The 8,242-nt window shown below is 39.3% G+C and overlaps 1 long non-coding RNA gene across 1 annotated transcript; it reads right to left on the minus strand.

Moving 5' to 3' along the window:
- Positions 1-4,127: 4,127 nt before the first annotated feature.
- On the minus strand, positions 4,128-7,740 carry LOC139531882 (uncharacterized). Its single transcript, XR_011666445.1, has 3 exons — positions 7,471-7,740; positions 6,674-6,800; positions 4,128-6,551 (listed from the first exon to the last, which is right to left on the minus strand). It is a non-coding gene; the product is annotated as an uncharacterized lncRNA (long non-coding RNA).
- Between the last annotated feature and the right edge of the window lie 502 nt (positions 7,741-8,242).

Raw genomic sequence — 8,242 nt, forward strand, 5'->3', positions numbered from 1 at the left:
TATAGTAAAGATTTCTTTAATCTCGTCAAAAGAACCAAAATGTTGTATATAGAACCCCAAAGAACCATTTTGTGTATGGTATCTCACCTTATACCATGGTCAGGTTACTGCCCCAAGGGCAGCAACATCAATAGAATCTGCCATTATGATATACCGTTGTGGCCAAATATATTGGCACCCTTGCACTTTTCTTAAATAATTACCTATTTCTTCCAAAATAAGTTCAAATTGGAAAAAAAACTTTTGGTCTCCACACATTATTGGATGTTCAACATTGCAGATCCAATTTAGATTTTTGAAACGTAAGTTTAGAATTTTTATTTAGAAAAGAAAAACAAAATACCCAAGAGGTAATATTTGGTTGCACAGTCTTTGGCCTAGATAACTGCTGATAAATTATTCTTAGCCATCAATGAGTTTGATGCACCTTTCTACTGGAGGTTCTGCCCAGTCTTAAACTACAAACCACTCCAATTCTGCAATGTTTGAGGGGTACCTTCTACCAACTGGTGTTTTCAGATATCGCCGTTTTCGATGGCATTCAGATCTGGACTCAACGCTGGCCACTCCAGAACAGTCTAACATTTCTTGTTAAATCATTCCTGGGTGATTTTTTTTTTTTTTTTGACAAGAGACCTAGTTTTGGACACTGGGTGGCACATTGGACTCAAACACCTTGATAATCTGTGGATTTTATGATGCCTTGCTACCAGAGGCAGCAAAACAAACCCACAGCATTATCAAACCTCCCCCGCTGTGTGTGTATTCGTTTTAACCTTCTGAATGAATTAATGATTATATTGAAGAAAGAAGGTGTAATGAAGGCAACTCTTATGATTAGGCTATATGTAGGCCTCATGATTCATTTAACCAATTAAATGTAACTAAATATAATCTATGTAATCCCCAAAAGTCTTAGCCTATTTATCATAACTTTTTTTGTTGTTGCAGATAGCAAAAGTTTAAATATTTGACTCTGGTGGCAAGTCCTGTCTTCCATTGTGGCTGACGGCATTCACCGCCATGCCTCAACTGCATTTACCATCATGCTCTCATTGAAAACAATGACATCTGTGAAATATTACCTGATTTTCAAAAAACAGCCACACATTTGGGCTCTCGTTTCTGCCTGACTAAATTTTGCACAGTGCAAAAGAGTAGTGTACAGGCACACTTGCTTCAAATAACTTGTTCAGTGCAGTGGGTGGGTGATTAAAAAAAATATGTGAGCTATTCATGTAGGCAACACTGTCCTGTCAATGTCTCGCAAAATCATCCCATTGTCCCGCATTTGGGTATTTTAAATGTTGTCACCTTAGGTTGACTACATCCATGATTGTTTTAAATATAAAAATGGGGTCGCAGGCCAAAAAAGTTTGGGAACCCCTTTCTTATAGAATATTAGCTCAAAGGTATTGTGGAGCTCCTGCACCTAAATATAAACAGTACTGGCACCCAAAATGAGTACCGGCACTTAGTCCATTCCAAGTCAAGCACTGAATATACAAAGATAACTAAAAAATAGCACCAGGAAAGAGAAATGCTAACAAAAGGCTAATTGCTAATAGGCATGCTAATTGCTAATAGGCATGCTAATTCCTAATGCATTCTAAATGAAAATGCTAATGCTAGCATGAGCACGAGCTAGTTAAGAAGCTCAACATGAATGCTGATTACAACAATAGGCAATCTTGAGCTCTGAATACAACAAGACATCTTAAGGCACTTAGGCCTACTTTTAGGTGGACGCACAATAAAACATCAAGTCAGCAAATGTATTGTGACTACAAGAAGAGTAGTGGGAGGGAAAACATAAAATGCTCATCAGGATCAGGGGAGAGTGACTGCCTCTTATTGAAGCCACGGAAGTTCAAGGCAGACCGCGGTACTGCAGGCATTGTTAGCAAAAACAGGATCCCCATTATAGTTAAAAATTGCAATCTTCCTGTAAATAAATAAAAATGTTTTGAAGACAATCATGGTACCAATAATTGCTTCTATTACATCAGATGTATGGCCTTGAACCGATTACTTTTAAAACACACGTAGAAGAAATTATAAGGATAATTGAGTTAATGCAGTATCCAGGTCGGCTTCAACTTGAGTTACTCAATGACCACGTTTACATGCGCACAGTATTCCAAATAGCTCATATCCTCAGGGCTGACAACTTTTGAAGAAAGCTTGGAGTGAAATTTGCTATATGAATTCCATTGTCTCCTGGCTTAACCCCTAGATGGGGGTCTGGGTGTCCTCCCCCAGGAAATGTTACTGTTTTAAAGCTTATTTCCAAAAATTCTACCTATTTCAACATGGCTTAGGCCTTTGAGCAGGGTTGATTATGTTGTATATGCCACAGTTCAGGTGTATTCAGGATGCTTTGAATATTAAATGAACACTCAAAATTTGACGACTTTGTTACTTTGAGATTTTTGGGGGATGAAATTTAGTATGCTAATCTTTTTTTTTTTAATTATTATTATTTTGGGGTGGTTTGACACTTTCTTTCAGACAGTAAGGAAATGGGAGAAACAGTGGGAAGGTTGGAAGCAGGGATTAAACCCTGGTCTCTGGTGGAAAGTTGTATGCAACATGTGCCAGGGAGTGTTACCACTACACCAAGGCTCTGCAGAGGAAATACTAATATTAATGGTTGATGGCAGTGGGTAACTAAATCATAGATTGCAGTCTATGCCTACTAGTTGAAGATCCTTTTCATCATCTTACTCTGCATAGACAAAATATGATGCATTTATGACTTGTGAGTCCCCTCTACCATCTCTGCCTAGTATGTGCACAATGCTAAAATGTAAAAAATTATAGGTGAGGCCTGGCGCATTTAATATCCAACGCTTATTTGTATGACCTATTCAAAACTGTCCATGAATGACTGCAAAAATACATAGCCTCATATCATTCATTTTGAAAGACAAGTAGGCATATCAGATTTAAAATATGTGATTACACTGGCAAAATTGTGAAGAAGCCGAATAATAAAATAAGTGCGGGGAATAATAGTAGTGTTCTTGCTGACAAGTACATTAATTACCCTATAATTGTTAGATTACATGTTAGATATTGCTGCACTGTCGGAACTAGAAGCACAAGCATTTCGCTACACTCGCAATAACATCTGCTAACCATGTGTACTGTATGTGACCAATAACATTTGATATGATTTTATCCCATTGTTAAGAATGAGAATTGTTCCAATGATCAGGTAATAGATAGATAATAAAATGTTGTGAAGACAAGACGACCCTACACCCTAACCAAATTATTTTCTACTTATTTCCCCTCTAGAATCAGGTCAACCTACCTTCCCTGCTGAAACATAGTGTAGGTCTGTCTGCTGCCTTCTCCTTGTCACAGCCTAAATGCCAATCACCAAACGAGGGGACTAATGCAAGTGTGGATTAAATCAAATTTAGTACAAGCTGTCAAAAGGGACGGGAGTAACAGCTACATAATTGTGTTGACAACATTGTACATAAAACAGCGCAACCGTGCTGCTCTTTTTACAAACTTAGCGGCGAACGTTCTCTCTCCATTCAGCTCCACTCTAATCTTGAGGGGCTTTTCTTTAAAATGCCCATCCAATCACCTTGATCCCTTACATAACTGGACTTCAATGCATTGCGGTTCACAGTGCTGTGACAATACAGGACAATAATGCTAGAGGTTCCGCTCGTAAGGTTATTAAATTGCAGGTGCAGACAGTGGTGGAAATAAAGTTTTATACATGGGGTGGCCAAGGCTACTTCAGAGGGTCCATAGACCATGACAGAAAATTAGTGTGTAACCCTAACCTTGCATCTAAGGAGCATGAATGAATCCTATGATTTCTGATTAGTTCTTCAATGTGGCAGATAGTGTGGTCCAAAAGGGTTACTTCACTAGAATTCTTTAACATACTGTGAATACTCAATGTCTCTACCTCGGAACTGCAGCTACATTTCTTTCTCACACACACACACACACATACTGTACTGTCCTCACACTGGAGAGACTTGTGTCACTCTGTTTTCATGAATATATAATCTGGGTCTATAAGTGTTGAACATCCAAAATATTTTCAGAAAATAAAGCTCAAGCACCAAGGAGATAGTATTTGTGTGTTACATAAATTGCATAGTTTATTTACAAAAAAACACACTGCAATTTGACATACCAGGTATCAAGAAATGGACTTGAAAAACTTTTTTGCCCATCAAAATGACAAACTTACAGTATCATATTTATGCTCAAATATATTATGTTAACTAATAGCAAAGAAACATTTTGGAATTGGCCTAATCAAGACCAAATTAAATCTGTGTGACATGATACCCCTTGGATTTATCATTTTAGAATGTCAGTATACTAGCTAGTACACAGTGCAGGTATAAATCCTGACCAGAGGGACTGCCTAAGTGCCAAATTATCCTAGGTAGATTTAAAACAGCATAATTCTGTGGTTCTGTTGAGAACTGGCAATGTTTCACAAACTCATCCACGTTGAGGGAGCGTGCCCTCCTTGACTCAACACTGAGAATTCCGAGGTGATTTAAGGTGGTCATCAACCATTGTTGTCTTGAGGTGGGTTTTAATCCGTTTTAAAGCTGAGAAGCTTCTCTCGTAAGAAGCACTGCTGACTGGTGTAACAACAGAAATCTTACGAAGTCGAAATAGCTCATGGAAGACCTCTTTCAAGGAGAGTAGACGGTCTGTCCCTTCCACTTTTCTCTCTCCTATCAAAAAGCCTATCAAGAAGCCACTTGGTTTGGTGAACCTCATGTTTGAGGTCCTCTAAATCTGACTCAAAGGTCTGAGCAAAGGCAAACAGAGGCTCCTCATTCAAGAATGTTGTACTCTTTGGGTTGAGAGACTGGACCCCTTGCATTCTCACAATTCTTCTTTGAAAAACGCCTCTGCAGCTCAGCTGTGAGACTGTCAAGCACCTGATAAAAGATAGCTCTTTGGAAGCTCTCACCATCACTTTGATCACTCATTTTCTGTCCTACAGTGCTCATCGTCAATGAGTAGTGAAATCTTAAGCTTGTTTTAGGCTGTCTTTTACACACTGTTTGTACACTTATTGTGCAGTGCTCTGAAATCTCTTCAACCTCTTTCCATAGTTCTCCAAAGTAACCCTCACTTCTGTAGTCCTGTAATGTGTCTGTAAGGGCACCTACTAGATCCACAGCTCTTGCTAGGTCAAGAGAGCTTGATTGGAGCATGTCAGAAAGACATTTGGTATCACCAAGCACTTTACAAAAGGTAACCAAAAGCCCTCTGAAATGTAAATATAACTGATCTATCACCACTATTTTCAAGTGTGATATCCTGTAGCACTCTCAGAACTGCTGGAAGCCTGTCCCTCAGATTACGGCATACCATGTATCTGCATGCCCACCTTACATCCGTATGTCTCTGTAGTTCCCTGGACTGCTGCTGTGGATACAGCTCTTTCTGAACTGCAAGCCACTTGAGATGAATGTAGAAGCCAGATACAAAGTTATAACTTTTTTGCTCTCCTGCAGAAGCTTTAACTGCCTCAGGCACTGATTTTACAGCATCGACAAGACCCAAATTCAAACAATGTGCATTATAGTGCACATAAAATGCAAATCACGCACTGTTTTTAATCCATGCAGACACACCAGAATGCTTTCCGCTCATGACGGATGCACCGTCAAATCCTTGCCCCACAAGATTATTTCTGTAGTCCAGAACATGTTTTTCAAGCCAATCAATTATCATTTTTGCGAGACCTGCTGCATCTAAGCTTTCAGCTGACTGAAAGTGTAACAAGCTTATGTGGATGGCCTCATTGTAATAGTACATCACAACTAAAGACATTTGTTACTTTTTCTTTAAATCTCTGGTTTCATCTGCAATTACACTAAAAACTTCACTTTCTTTTACTACTCTTATTATTTCACTTTGTACCATCTCAGCTAAGCCCTCAATCACTTTGTTCTGGATTTCGTGGCTTGTGTACTAAGCATTGCCACATGCATTCATCCTTTTCTCTGAGTGCCATGCTTTGCTATTTCTTCTAAGATTGTCAAAAAATGACCCTTGTTGTGAGAGTGATCAGACTCTCGATGAACTCTGTGCTATATTTTGAGTGGTAGTTAATAGGAGCACATCTGCAATAGTTTTAATGTAAGTACAGTTTTCCTCCACTTTCTTTTCTGGTCCTCATTTATGACATCTAACATTGATGAGTTGCTGTCAATAGCCCTTTTATGCTGATTCCAAGCATACATAGCATTTATATGATGCTCTGCCTTCGAATGGAGCCTAAACCCAGAATCTTTAAACAGCGCCTTTTTTCCAGTTACAAATACCTGACTGTGATGTGAAGGCAGATTCAGGTGTATTGAGCAGAGAAAAATGCCTACAGGCGAAACAATAAGTCAAATCTTGATTTACAGAATATTCAAGCCATGAATTGTCCTTATACCAGGAGCTGTTGAAAGCCCTGTTCCTAGTACCAAGCTGAGTACTGGGAAATGATTTCAAACACAGCTGTACAGGACCTTCTTCTCTGGATCTTGAAATGTCTGAAATACACGTTAAATAATGTGTCATCTCTCTATGGAAATGTATAATTAAGGGATCCACAAGATTAGATACCAACAGCTGCTAACTAAAATGTGTAGTTTAAAGTATAGGCCTGGCCTACCATTGGGTCCTTTTGGAACAGCATCTGGTGCTTGATGCAGTTGGGAGAGGCTCGATGACATCTCCAGGCAGCTCTGGCTCACTGTCTTGCTCAGAGCCAGAGGTCTCTGTGTCATCCTTTGATACATCTATTACATTAAAATAACACAAGAACCATTAGTGTATAATCACAATAAAAATGCTACAGCCATCAAAACAAGAACACGAAACAAGAACAACCAACATTTTAAAGTGAGGCTTAATCTAACAACATCATCCATTACAAGCTGAAGCTAAACTTAAATTCTGAACTGGGCATGTGACTGACCGCCTGGTAGATGCTCTGACCTGGTGGTGGTAGACTGGGTCCTTGTGAAGTCTGACCACACTGACTCGGACTAGCCTCATGTAAGGAGCTGCTCTGGGGTCCGGTGGTGATGGGGCTGGGGGCTGTTTGCACCTGATCTGCCTGTTTGTGCTTCTTTAAAAATAAGTCTATCTCTCCCTTTCTTTTCATGTTTAATTGTGGTAATCTTTTGAGTAACGTTAACAGATTGATAATAACAATTGTTTGTATTCAGTTCAAGTACGAAAATCTAACTGAGTTAATGGATTTCCAATTGCTGAACACTGACAGCTGTAGCCTACTACTTACCCCACATTAGCTAAACATTCGTATACTGTAACTTACGACACTGCACTGTATTTGCATGTCTTACTAGCACAGATGTAAACATAATGTTAGGCTAAATTGGGAACCGATCTCTCTTATCTGATTAACAGTCTTTTAATGGAACCAAAGGTCTTACGTTAACTTACACAGCAACTCAACTTTCGGAAAAGTTGTTCAGGAAACCTAAACCCGATGCTAAACCTTAAAATTTACTTCAAATATCATGCTTTCGCCAACCGTGAAAAGAGCTCATGGAGCTGTGGAAATATTCTCTCTTCTTCTTCTGTATGTTCTTCTTATTCTTCTGTATCTCGCAACCAACCAATATTCTCTCTTGTTCGATTTGAAATATGCGCCGCCGAACGTCAAAATAAATGCTTCTTTCAACAAGAGGTGAAATGAGATGGCAATCAGCATCAAACTGTCAGTAGCGAATAAAATGTTGGGGTGGCCAATCAGATGTCAGGGGTGTCCAGTGCCACCCCGGACACCCCTCTGGCTCCGCCCCTAGGTGCAGATGCTCCGATTTCAAAACGATTTGGAGAACATATGAAAAGTTAATGCACTGAATATACACTGGATTAATCAGTAAAATAAAACCAGTGCTTTTAGATGCGTGAGATATAAGAGGTGTGGTGTGTGAGCGTGAGAACTGGATGCGTGTGTCTCACGGTCAATGCGTGAGAGTTGGCAGCTGTATCCCACTTAAGGTCTTAAAATATGCGCCCAAGATGAACTGAAGTCTTATAAATGTGTTTAATCGTTTTCTCAGCTTTTAATTTCCTTAACACTGGTCAAACTGATGACATTGGACATTTTACACATGACCAATCTTTCCACTTTTGGAGCTATTGCATTTTATCCTGGTCTCTAAACGAAACAGACAACTTTACCAGTGTTATTACCAGTGTTAACTAT

This window comes from Salvelinus alpinus, chromosome 10, assembly GCF_045679555.1.
Source record: "Salvelinus alpinus chromosome 10, SLU_Salpinus.1, whole genome shotgun sequence".
NCBI classification, from domain to species: domain Eukaryota; kingdom Metazoa; phylum Chordata; class Actinopteri; order Salmoniformes; family Salmonidae; genus Salvelinus; species Salvelinus alpinus.